This window comes from Spodoptera frugiperda, chromosome 3, assembly GCF_023101765.2.
Source record: "Spodoptera frugiperda isolate SF20-4 chromosome 3, AGI-APGP_CSIRO_Sfru_2.0, whole genome shotgun sequence".
NCBI classification, from domain to species: Eukaryota; Metazoa; Arthropoda; class Insecta; order Lepidoptera; family Noctuidae; genus Spodoptera; species Spodoptera frugiperda.
The window spans coordinates 11835678-11848164 of NC_064214.1; the positions used below are offsets into that span (position 1 = coordinate 11835678).

The 12487-nt window shown below is 35.7% G+C and overlaps 1 protein-coding gene across 36 annotated transcripts in view; it reads right to left on the minus strand.

Moving 5' to 3' along the window:
* The window catches only part of LOC118273910 (sodium channel protein para), a 104734-nt gene that overhangs the window by 63849 nt on the left and 28398 nt on the right, over positions 1–12487 (minus strand). The gene's annotated exons all lie outside the window — the stretch shown is intronic.

The following is a 12487-nucleotide window of genomic DNA, read 5'->3' on the forward strand; positions in this document are numbered from 1 at the left end:
ATACATACAAATACTCGTATATATACAAAGCATATGAAAAATGATTCAGTATCAAATTATAACATCTACAAATCGATCAATTCTTAGAATAGACGTTCTAACTTGAATTCAGAAAATACAACAGTTTATGTCAAATTTACTTTCGTATAGGTATTATCTTCCATGAAAGTGAATACACTGTCATAAAGTGAATCATTTTGGATGACATGGCAGGATTTGAGTCACAGTTTTCTAGGAAAACATCCCTAACTTTGGCATTTACCTAAGTGTGGAGGGGGGGACCAACACATAAACAATTCAAAGCTATTCGTATCTATTGTTAAAGTTCGTCAACACGGCGACATATATAGAGTAGTTTATACATGGTTGCTGTAGTAATATACAAAATATATTTTACTTAAATATCGGATCGGAAATTGGCGATATATTAAAGAAAAGCCATGTTAAAAGTACCCTTAACAAACGAGCATGCATGAAAATACTGTTGATGAAGTGAAAGAGGTATGTAAGATTCGTAGCAATTGGCGGTCCATTGTCTCTGCCTACCCCCATGGGAGACAGGCGTGAAGTTTTGTATGTATGTTAAATATCGGATTTAAAAGATACTTCTGGTGCCTCGTAGGTAATCAAGAGAGTCAAGGACAAGACGCCATTATCAACAAATTAAATATACATAATGAATTATGTTGATGTCAAAATTATATCCGAAAATGACAAATATTAAGATGTTTTTTTTTCAGTACGATGTAATTCTTGGATATTACCTCAAAGAAACGCAAAAAATATTAGCTGGTATCTAATGTGCATATTAGTAGAACCTGATTTTTTTTTAAATACAACTAGACTTGTCCAAACCTGTTAATTGCATTATCTACCACGTAATCAGTATAAATATGCATTCGTACATAATCCTCCAATTCACTACTTAGTGCCGTGATAAATGAAAAAAAATACCCATATTTATTATACTGAATATCACATATTTTAAATATACAATGAAATATACCTACTCCTTAATTTATTAAAAAAATATTCTCAGAACCATTACATCTGAAACCCAACAATATCTTGTAGTATATGTATATCATCATACATAACCAAACCATAACACATGCATTTTATGCATCTAAAACATCAACACAGTTTGTAAATCGATTAAGATTGATTACTAAACTATTTACCAATTGCCTACTACATACTAATAATATTATTGAAGAGCAACTATCGTTGTCATATACAGTCATACAATAGGTACCAAAGCTTACATTATTCTTTATCCTTAACCTTATCCCAACTAGATTAGGACCGGCACTTTATATCAATCAAATTCAGCTGAATTATATCAGTATTTTATCGAAAGTGACTGCACTTTGACCCAAAATGATTTTCCATTTTCTTGACGAAATTCGTTCTCTTCTCATACTTACAAACTTTTAAAGGTATATTATTCGACATGATTATATGACGATTGCCAATGCAGATTCAAACTTACAGCTTTTGCATCAGATCCAATGGTTAGTTGATAGCATGTTGAGTTATTTAAAAGTCTATATCCCTACATGTCTATTCCTTCGCGAAGCGTTTTGCTTCGAGTTTCGAGAAACTAACTCTGCCGGAATCTGTGCTTCCTGAAAAATACCACCTGGGTGACTTCAAATCTCGAGTAAACAGATTGCTCATAGGTAGGCTTGCCCCATCAATAACCACCAAACAAAATGGTAGCCTAACGCCATCCTATTAAGTATAAAAAAAACAACGAATAATATAATCAGTTAAACAAATAATAGTCATTAACAAATATACGACTGCAGTGTAACAAAGTACGACTAAAGATTTCGCTGACCTTTAGACGACCGCCTTTCTTAAAGGTCGTTAATAAGAGTGCCAGTTTCCGTGGGCGAGCGTGCAACGAACTTCTAATGGAAATTAACATACTCGTACTAGTGCATTTTATGAAATATTCAAATGTACGTACATTTTAATAAAGTAAAAGACGATTTTTTTGTGTTGTGTGTTTGTGAAAACCAGAGTTTCAGTGCAATGCTATTGAGAGATAATTGAAAAGTAGATATATCACATGTTCTGTTTTTTAAGGGGGGGGGAATTATTCATTGACTACTCTCGCCTTGGGCGAGATGAGAGGGAGTGTCAGACTCTTGCTGACTAAAAATCACCCCTTTCTTACTCCTGCTTTTGCCCTGCTAACCCGCTAAGCAGTCTGCAGCTTCGGCTTATCATATGCTCTAAAGGAAATACTGAACTAGCGTAATGTTATAGAATTATAATATAACTGCCATATTTCAAAGCTAACTTCATTTATATCCAAGATACGACACAGTATTGGCTATTGCCTGATCCCGAGCTGCGGACTAGCAGGTTTACCGGGGGAGAAGGGTGAAGTCATTGGATGATTTTACCTCCTTAAAAACAGTTTATTTATATTATTAATAAAATTGTGATCATAACAGTGAATGAACGTTTATCCAATTTCAGAATTAAGTAAATTATTATATTATGGAACTTCCAATTTTAATATAGTATTTGCGGTCAGTATTGTGGTGATAGGTTTTGCTGGTTGGTTTGGCAGCGATTAATATACGTTTAACACCAGTTAATTTAATATGTTGCTACTCGTCGCGAGTTTATTAAGTACTATAAAGCTCCCTAGGGATATGCCGTAATATGTGTTGCACCGTAAGGCTGCGGAGCAGATCTATTAGAGGACTTGGTGCCCCTTACAGGGTGGCCACGGAGGTGGTTTTAGTGAGATAAAATATCCACACTCCCTAGTCTTTAATTCCCAAAAAGCTAGGTAGGAAGGCATTTTGAAGGGAACCCCAAAATAAAAAAAACTAACGTCACGCCTTTTATCCTCGAAGGATTAGGCAGAGGTGCACATTACGGCTCAATGCCAATGTGCGCCCACTTATCACCATTTGTGTTAGAAGTCCCTTGTAATAGGGGGTGAGCCTATATAATAAAAAAGGGACTATAAAGCTGTATTCCTCGAATCAATTCTATCATATAAATACTAAAAACATAATTTCTAAAAGAATTTACATTACGTACTATTATTCCATACTTATCATAATATACATATATCTACACATAGAAGTTAATTAATATTTGTAGTACGTAGGTATATAAGTATAATTAAACATGGATTTGCCTTTAATTAAAATGGTATTGACTCTACGGGGTGCTACAATCAAATGAAAATCACCAGCTTTCATTAATATCCCCTGAAATTTTAATACGGTGCGAGTAAATAGTATATAATTTATTTATTTGAAGCTTTATTGCTGACGAGGTAAAAGGTAATTTAGGTCAATATTTTCAGACTGAAAACTGTTAAAAGAGGTATGTAAAAATCGTAGCCATTGCCATAACATAGTCTCTGCCTACCCCCATGGGAGACAGGCGTGAGGTTATGTGTGTATGTTTCACTTTCCTTTAAAGTAATAAATGTGTAAATATGAACGTAGATTGTATTGGTATAAAATTACCAATATCGTAACAAATTTTTACGCTGTTGATCCCCGAAAAGGTAGGCAGAGGTGCGCATTACGGCACGTTATGCCAATATACAATGTACTACTTTTCACCATTTGCGTTATAAGTCACATGTAATAGGAAGGGAGTCTATTGCCAATATATCGGGTCTATTTAGAAACAACTATTTGTGGATCACACTAAAAGTCCGTGCGGGTATCGAACCCGCTACACGTTGCACGGCAGCCGGTTGCCCAGCCGTCGCACCAACCGTGCAGTCAACATGTAACATTTTTTTGCAAAGGTACAATTTGGTTAAGTATATTAGTAGATGCATGATATATGGACAGCATACATTATAACTATATGTGGGTCGATAATACATTTTTAATCTTAAAAAATGGATTGCAAAATGGTGTTACTAATGGGAACCATTTGTTAGTACTAAACTAAAGTTATTTACTTTATGTCATTTAAGATTTTCCTTATTTATGTCAACGGTCTTATTATCATTTGTTACGAGTTGTTTACGTTCTTTGTATTTAAATATGGTATTTTAAATGTACACATGTTTGGAACCGGTAGTTTACATTATTTGAATATTTTATCTTAATATTATCACTTGACTGCCTCGTTGGTCGTTGAACTGCAAAGCAAGGGGTCTTGGGTTCGATTTCCGAGTTGGCAAAGAGTATTACTGGACTTTTTTAGTTTTTCGAAAACTTCTCGAACGGAATCTGGAATTGTGTCCAGTTTATGGCATTAGGCTCACCCCCTATTACATGGGACTTTTGCCAGATTTTGAAAAAAACTGTAAGGGTCAGTTTGGCGTGTGCACGACCACGTGAATGCGCCTTTTTAAAATCTCCGAAGTAATGTGTGCGTTATGCTGTGGAGTTAAGGTGAAATGTGTTATTCAGTTTTGAAAAGACGCTTCGATGTGTTTCGACTCTGCGCTAGTATAAACTAACCCTAAGTAAATGCACTAAGCATAATATAAGAGACTAACGTTAAACTCAGTTAGGGTCACTGAATGAGCATTGTTTGCACAAATCATGTTACCCTCGGTCGACGTAGCTCAGTATCGCATTACGTATTACATTCGCTTACTCTTCTACTACTGGGCACATAAGCGGATTGTGTAGTAAGCCTAGCACAATACCTGTGGCACTCTTCAAACTGCTAAGAACTAAACAATGCTTTAGAAAAGTCTGACAACCATTCTGGATAGGGAAGATAGTGTTTTGTATGAAGCTTATATGTATTATATGTGATTTAGGTTGTGCCCGTCAGGGTCCACATTGTGTCTTAGTTAAGTTTACCATCTAAACCTTACATGTGGAAAGCAATAAAAAATTGAGTATTTATTAGGTAGTTTTTCTACCAGAAATGTGCTATGTAGCTATGCTAGAAAGATGTAATAGTTCAGCTGTGAAACTATGTAACCGTTTCCACCAATACTAAGCTATGTAGCTATGCGAGGAAGATGCGCAGCTCGAGTATGCGATGTATCGATTGTAGGAAAGCCATCCATAGCACGCATTTTTCCATACAAAATTCCATTTCCACCAGAGTGATTGGTGGAAGCCAAACGTATCCACAGCAATGTAGCATAGTGTACATGTCACTTGAAACATGCACATACACACATGTCTATTGAAAACCCTTACACTATTAAAAGCCAGTAATTTAACCAATAGGTTTTAGGGATATTAGTTGACTTAAAAAATATGAAGGCGGATAAGAAAATTGAAAGTTGTTCCCTTAAAAAAAAGGTTCATTTATTAATATTATCATGGTTAGAGGATACTATATCTGCCTTTTCCTTCTAGCAATAACAGACATGATATAATGACAACACAACCACAATCTAATCAGTAATCATGCACTTCAATTATCTAATGGCACTTTGGGAATTAGCGAAACACTTAATCAATAGCTTAACATTTAATATTAAAGTCGGTTTCCATATCAATAGTCTCTGTATTGTTGCAATATACATGCGCTATGACACCTCTCGTATATTGTACTACGTCAGTGTTTCCCAAATACTGGGTTGCGTTCCGGTACAGAGCCATCAAAATAAAATCTTCGGTCACAATATTCCCACCCGGTTTAAAAAAAACCCCTACTATTTTTCTACTTTTTAAAATATGTAATTTATTTATTGCTGGCCTTTTTATTCGGAATGACAAAATCAACTTTAAAAAGCATGTATTAATTAGGTACAAATAAAAAATCTTTGTATTTTATACTACCTTTAACAAATCTGTATATTTTTACCCAATAGAAATTACCGTTACCCAACCAGTTTGAGTAAAGTTTCTCAGTGTAAAAATTACCGGGCCACGACAGGACAATCTTTGGGAAACACAGTTGTACGTCATAGAGCCTCCCTTCAAAAGGGTTTGTTCCTGAATGTTACGGGTCAAGGGCTAGAGTAAAGGGTAGGGCTCTGTTTCCGTAATTATAGTGCCACCTACCACCTACGTACTTGTCTGGCTTCCAGTATGAATTGGTGGAATAACTTGATGAAAGATATGAGTGGTGACGTCAAATAGACTAGAATTTGAAAGGGTAAAGCGGAAAATTTTGATATTTATTTAAATTAATGTGAAATTGAAGTAAAAAAATGTGGTACATTCAAAAGGAAATTTCGATTCCCTGGTCAGCTAAAGTATTATTGTGTTTTTTTTTCGGATTTTCGAAAATTTCTCAGTAGTAGCATGGAGTCTGAAATTGTGCCCAGTATACGGTAATAAGCTCACCACCATTACATGGGACTTACAACATAAATTGTGAAAAGTGGGTGTACATTGTACAGTAGCATTACGTGCAATAATGTGCACCTCTGCTTACACCTTCGGGGATAAAAGGCGTGAGGATATAATAAAAAATATCAAAAAGAATCTGTACGATCCATATTTCAGAACACTTAAGGTAGATACACTTTATAACAAATTAGCTACCTTTTTCCGTTGAAAAAGTTTTTAAAATATGTTCCAAATATACGAGTAACTCACCCAAATCTACATTAGCTGACAACGCAAAAAAGAACTAGGTTGCCGAAACAAGCCGTTTGAAAGTGTAACGCGTCACTCATAATGATATTTCGCCTAGAGTTCTGTGTCGCCTACAAATGTTTACGGCTTCGCGACTATTTTATTTTCCCACACGTACCCGGGCCGTGGGTCGCTTCGGAAACGGTCACGTGACACCGTGTGTACAGAACCAACTACGCCACATTCGGTAAACAGCGAAAGGATCAATAAAAGGCCAAAGCGAAACTTTGGTGTTCGTATCCTTCGAATCAACTGCTACAGTTGAGGTAGAAATGAATAAAAACCTTCGAACTATTGTGGATAGTTGTAATAAGATAATATTTCAATATACGATAGTCCATTAAAGATTTTCTTATACAAGAACATTGTTATAGTATAGCACATAATGTTTATAAGCAGAAAATAAGTCTTATATTTGTACACCGATTCGTTGAAATGGGTGTATGTCTCATAAACATAACATAAGACACCCATTGTAACTACATTCTAACAAATATTTTTATCTTTCTTCTTTCTATATTTCATAACAAAGCTTCTAATTGCTGAAAATTATGCAAAGACTCAAACTTTGCACTAATTCTAATGAGTAAAATGTACTCATGATCATTAATCACCCTTGCACCCACAAACCACAAGCAGTCAAGTTTAATATTGATGTGGAATTTTCCACCTTCCCACAGCTATTGTGGTACACACATATAAATATAGATACAGCAATATACAGGTAGGTACGTAGATGCAAGTCGTAGTGACGTGATCACATTTTCATTAACGTAAAATGTCCGCGTGGGAGGGTCCACTGCCCATTGATACCAGTACTTTCACATTCATTACTTATACTCCAATTAACTACAAAGTCTGCGAACCAGGATTTATTTAATTAATTTCGTTGGTAATGCTTTTATTACTGTTAATTACTACATGTGTTAAAGGTAAAATATAGTGTTTTACGTATGCATAGCCATGGTATTATGAATACAAAGGACAGTGGGCAAAATACACTTGGTTGCTCCGCCAATGATCAGACTACGTTTGTTTGAAAGGTATCACAATCATGATGCAGTGTGCCAAAGATCATTAAATTCTGTCCCGGGGTTCTCCATTTATTAACTTGTTTTATTAGTTCGAGTTATAAGTTCGTTACATGTATGGGCGGCGCAGGCACGTCCGCCACGGATTTGACTTCTGTTTGAAAGGATGGTTTATTGTGTGTCCATGCGCCGCCCATACATTTTTGCCTACATTAACAACAATGCTACGCGAATGATCATTGATTGCATTTTCTGTAGACCGTAATCTGAACAAAATTGGAACTAATTCAACACGGAACCGCATAATAAACCAATCTCGTTGAGCGGGTGGTCCGCGACAAACCTATTCAGTCCGCTCACCATCTGTCCACTATGGACCTACTAAATATTCTGCCGGCTCCTACAACAGATGTGATGTGATATAAATTGAATGTTTACGTTCCGTCTCAGTGCCGTTCCGGTACGGAACTGACCGGACCGACACTATCTAAAGACGTCTCGCGCCCGGAATTAGGTCACCCCGGTAGCAGCCCTTTGAACGCATTACGTACAAAACCAAAGAAAAGTAAGAGACTGCTGCCGCTACTGCCTCGTTGGTCGAGTGGTCGCAAGTGCGACTGCCGAACAAGGGGTCTCGGGTTCGATTCCCGGGTCGGGCAAAGTATTACTGGGCTTTTTTCGGATTTTCGAAAATTTCTCGGTAATAGCACGGAGTCTGGAAACGTGCCCGGGATATGGCAATAGGCTCACCCCCTATTACATGGGACTTATAACACAAATGGTGAAAAGTGGGTGCACATTGCATAGCGGCATTACGTGCCCTAATGTGCACCTCTGCCTACCCCTTCGGGGATAAAAGGCGTGACGTTGTGTGTAAAAGTAAGAGAATCGCTGCCTAATTGTCGTTAAGTAAATTAGAATGGTTTCTGAATCAAATTATCCGTACGTTTTCCTGCTCGTTCACGCGTATGTTCTTACAAATTATGTCTCAGAAAATGTGAATTGAAATGTAATCCTCTTTGTCTACAGTCTTGTAATGAAAACGAAACACGTGTCGGTGATTTCCTTAGAAATATAAATAAAAATATGCTTCCTTATTTTCAGATAAAGTGTAATTTATTATAGGCAACGTTTTTTTTTTTCTTATTAAACTGCGCATGAAAAGAACTTAAGACACGTTTTTCCATTGGTTGTGTATGATACCGATCCGACCAATCAATGAGCGAAAATTTATGACCGTGGTCTAAAATAGGAATTTGTGCAAAGACGAAGACATCACAAAATTATAATCTTTAATGGAAAACAACGTTTGTTTATTGACAGTTGAATGATATTGATATCACAAACAGATGCGTCGCGAGCCGCTACCCTCGTCATCCCTGCGTTAAAAATGTATCGAATACCAACCTATATACATTAAAGTTGCGTAAAGGTCGCTTATTTTTAAACTCTGATATTGAACTCCAATGCAAATGCTCTTAATCATACATAAATTAATTATTATGTTATTGTTAGTCACGTAACTATTTGACGAGGAACTCGACTAGTTTCAAGCCATGCTAGAGGATCATATTCATGAGCAGCATTCCGCGATACATGTGAGCCTCTAGCTTGGCTTGAAACTAGTCGAGTTCCTCGTCAAACAGTTACTTGAGTAACCCGATAACATAATAATTAATTTAGTATGTCTCACGAGTATCGGAATTAGATAGAGCCAAATATTCAAGGACAGCCATTCAGCAATGCAGATCTTCTGCATAACTAACTGGTTGTCAAATCAACACTCATTCAAATAATGCAACCATAACTAGTCTACAACATTTTCATAAATGTTTTGTCTAAAAATGACGAGGTCATACAATGATAACCTCTAAATATATCGTAAGAAGGTTACATAATGACCTTATTCGTCTGGATTTTTACATTATCTGAGGATTTTATTTAATCAATAATAACGAGGAAATCCACTACGATGAATTCCTTATACGTGAAATTTATCTTACGCTATTAGCTTATCTAAATAACAAGTAACAATAGAGGTCACTCATTTCTTTATCTAAATACATAATCACAAAACATCAAATCCTATTTTTCACAGAAGAGAACGACTGTTATCTAAAGTTTTAAAAACTACCATTGATTCAATGAAGAATCATCATCATCAACAGCCTATAAGTGTTCACTGCTGACCAAAGTCCTCTTGTCACACGAAGAAGGTTTTAGCGTTAATCACCACGCTGGCTCAATACGGGTTGTCGATTTTGAAACTTATAATTAGAAATTATAATTCCATGTTTCCTAACAAGTTTTTTGTTCTCCGTTTGTCAATAGTATATAATCTAGTCTTATAAAGTACTTATAACTCGGAAAAAGTTTCATTAGTACTTGCTGTTGGTAAGTTTCGAGCCCGCAACCTCATGCATGAGAAGCTTGAAGAACCAAGCCATGAGAACACAAGGAATAATAAGATCAACTAATTGTATAAGCCCTTGTTATTTTTTGTTACAATAACTCCTTAAAGTATAAAGCACAGCAGTTAAGCTCTAATTAGGATTATCATTACGGCCGAACCGGAGCGTACTTACTAAGTTAATTTGCATTACTTACTGCGCGAATGAAGTTAATTCTGATGTTTACGGTCAATCTACAGCCTACTTGGTGTAAATAAGGAATCTGACCTGATCTGACCAATGAAAACAAACCTGTACCTCTACCATAAGTTTGAAGCAATAGTATTTGTCGATAGTCAAATTTTACAACGCCTTTGCCAGACACCTTTAAAACGACCATTTGCCAAACAAAAATTTACGTCATCGCTAGCGACTATCGACATATACTTTTGCTTCAAACTCATGGTAGAGGTACTGATCATCAAATTAGACACAATAAAGAAAATAAGAGAAGAAAACAGATTTGACGATTAAGAATGTCTGTTGACGGCTTTATTGTGTAGTAGATATCATTCCATTTAACAATCCCTCTTATAAGCGATGACCTATGAGTAATTCTTCGTCGAAAGTTGAAGTCAAAGTGATTCATTCTTTCACTATCTATACTCGTATAACAAAGCGATACCAATTTCGGTTAGTCATCTACAGAGAAAATACTTGGTCTCGCTGCCAAAAATTTAGTGTTCAATGAAAAATGAATGAGTATATTAGCTGCTTATCCCTCGTTAATCAGCGGCGACTTAAGATAAGCTTCAGTGAATTTAGACGTTCGTCGAGCGGTAGATTTCAACGGGCCGCGAGAACCCTTATTAAGATTGCCAACTCTCAGGAAAATTCCGAGAAAAGAGGTAAAATATTTATGTTGAAGAAATACAGGGAGAATTCTGAGCGCACATTTTTAGTAGATGAATTTAATTTAAGTATACAGTTTTGAACAAGTTTACAAATACTAAAGTAGGAAAATTGTGATAGAGCAGCGCTTTTCATGCCAACTACGATACGATGGAATGCACAGTAAAATTGTCTAGAGTAGTTATTTACTGAATACAAAATCAGATAGATAGTCTTATCATACATTTTCATGAAAAATATAAACAAACGGTTCGGTTTATAGCACTTCATGTATAAGTCCTTATATACATATACATAGTTGTCACAAAACGAGACATAGCTACATAGTAAATGTAGAAAGCACTAAAGATGCAAAAGCTAATAAAAAACAGATTTTTAAAAACGTACCTTATGAACTAAAACCTAAAATTCACTTCACAACATCTCTAATTCACCATAGTATTTTAACTGTGAATAACAAATAAGTTATAAAGTACCGGGTATCCCAATATAACTGCAATTACCTTCTACTTATCGAGTCCTCCCTTGAGTTCAAAGCTTTCAATAGAAACAGACCTTCGTTCGTCGAATGACGCCAACCAATATCGATTCCCATTGACGTCATGTACACAGAACATTTGTGATCTTAACATTGAAGATTCATTGAAATGAAATAAAAGAAAAAGTACTAATACAAAGTTTCTTTCTGTTTCTGTATATATTTTTAACGTAGATAAAGAATTTCTGAGAATATTATTTTTGATGTTAAACTTTATGTTAAACAATTTTTCTACACGTTCGCGTGTTGGTTGTGACGTCGACATTCTTACGGTGTTTTTTTTTCCACCAGAGATATGCTATGCTACGTTGCTGTGGATGCATTTGGCTTTCACCAATCATATTCATTGGTGCATAGAGCACCTATGTTCCCTACTATCGATACATCGCATACTCTAGCTTCCCATCTTCCTCACACAGCTACATAGCTTAATATCGGTGGAAACGGTTACATAGTTTAACAGCTTAGCTATTACATCTTCGTAGCATAGCTACATGGCATATCTCTGGTGGAAAAGCACCCATATATTTGTTGTTGTATACTTTACATGGAGCTCTATGCAAATTGTATGGAAATATTTATAGTATGCAATCTTATCACTAAATGGCAATCTCTTGCAGACATTTCGATGGGAAAATACAGGGGCACTCAGTTATATTATTTCATGGAATTTATACTTCGACGCTGCACAGTCATTTTCTTTTTAGAAAAAACGTTGTCTAATTTCATATTCTTATGTTGAGTTGTTCTATCATTGATTGAATGAATATCGCTCATACATACATATATAATAAGAATATGTTTTTAAATGTCTAGACACTACTTGTGTTCGATCGATTATCTTACGAAAAACCTTTGTAGTATACACATGAAGGGATTTTCAATCAGTCCATAGCTTTTTTAAATCAGGGTTCGTGATCAACTTATTGTTGGTTCTCCATGTCTCGACCCTGACCTTTCCCCAACAGTTAGTTTACAAAACAAATATTAAAGCGAGATGTCACCATTGCTAGTTCAACCTTACCTACGAATTTTCAGTACAAATATTGTTTGGTTCGATAT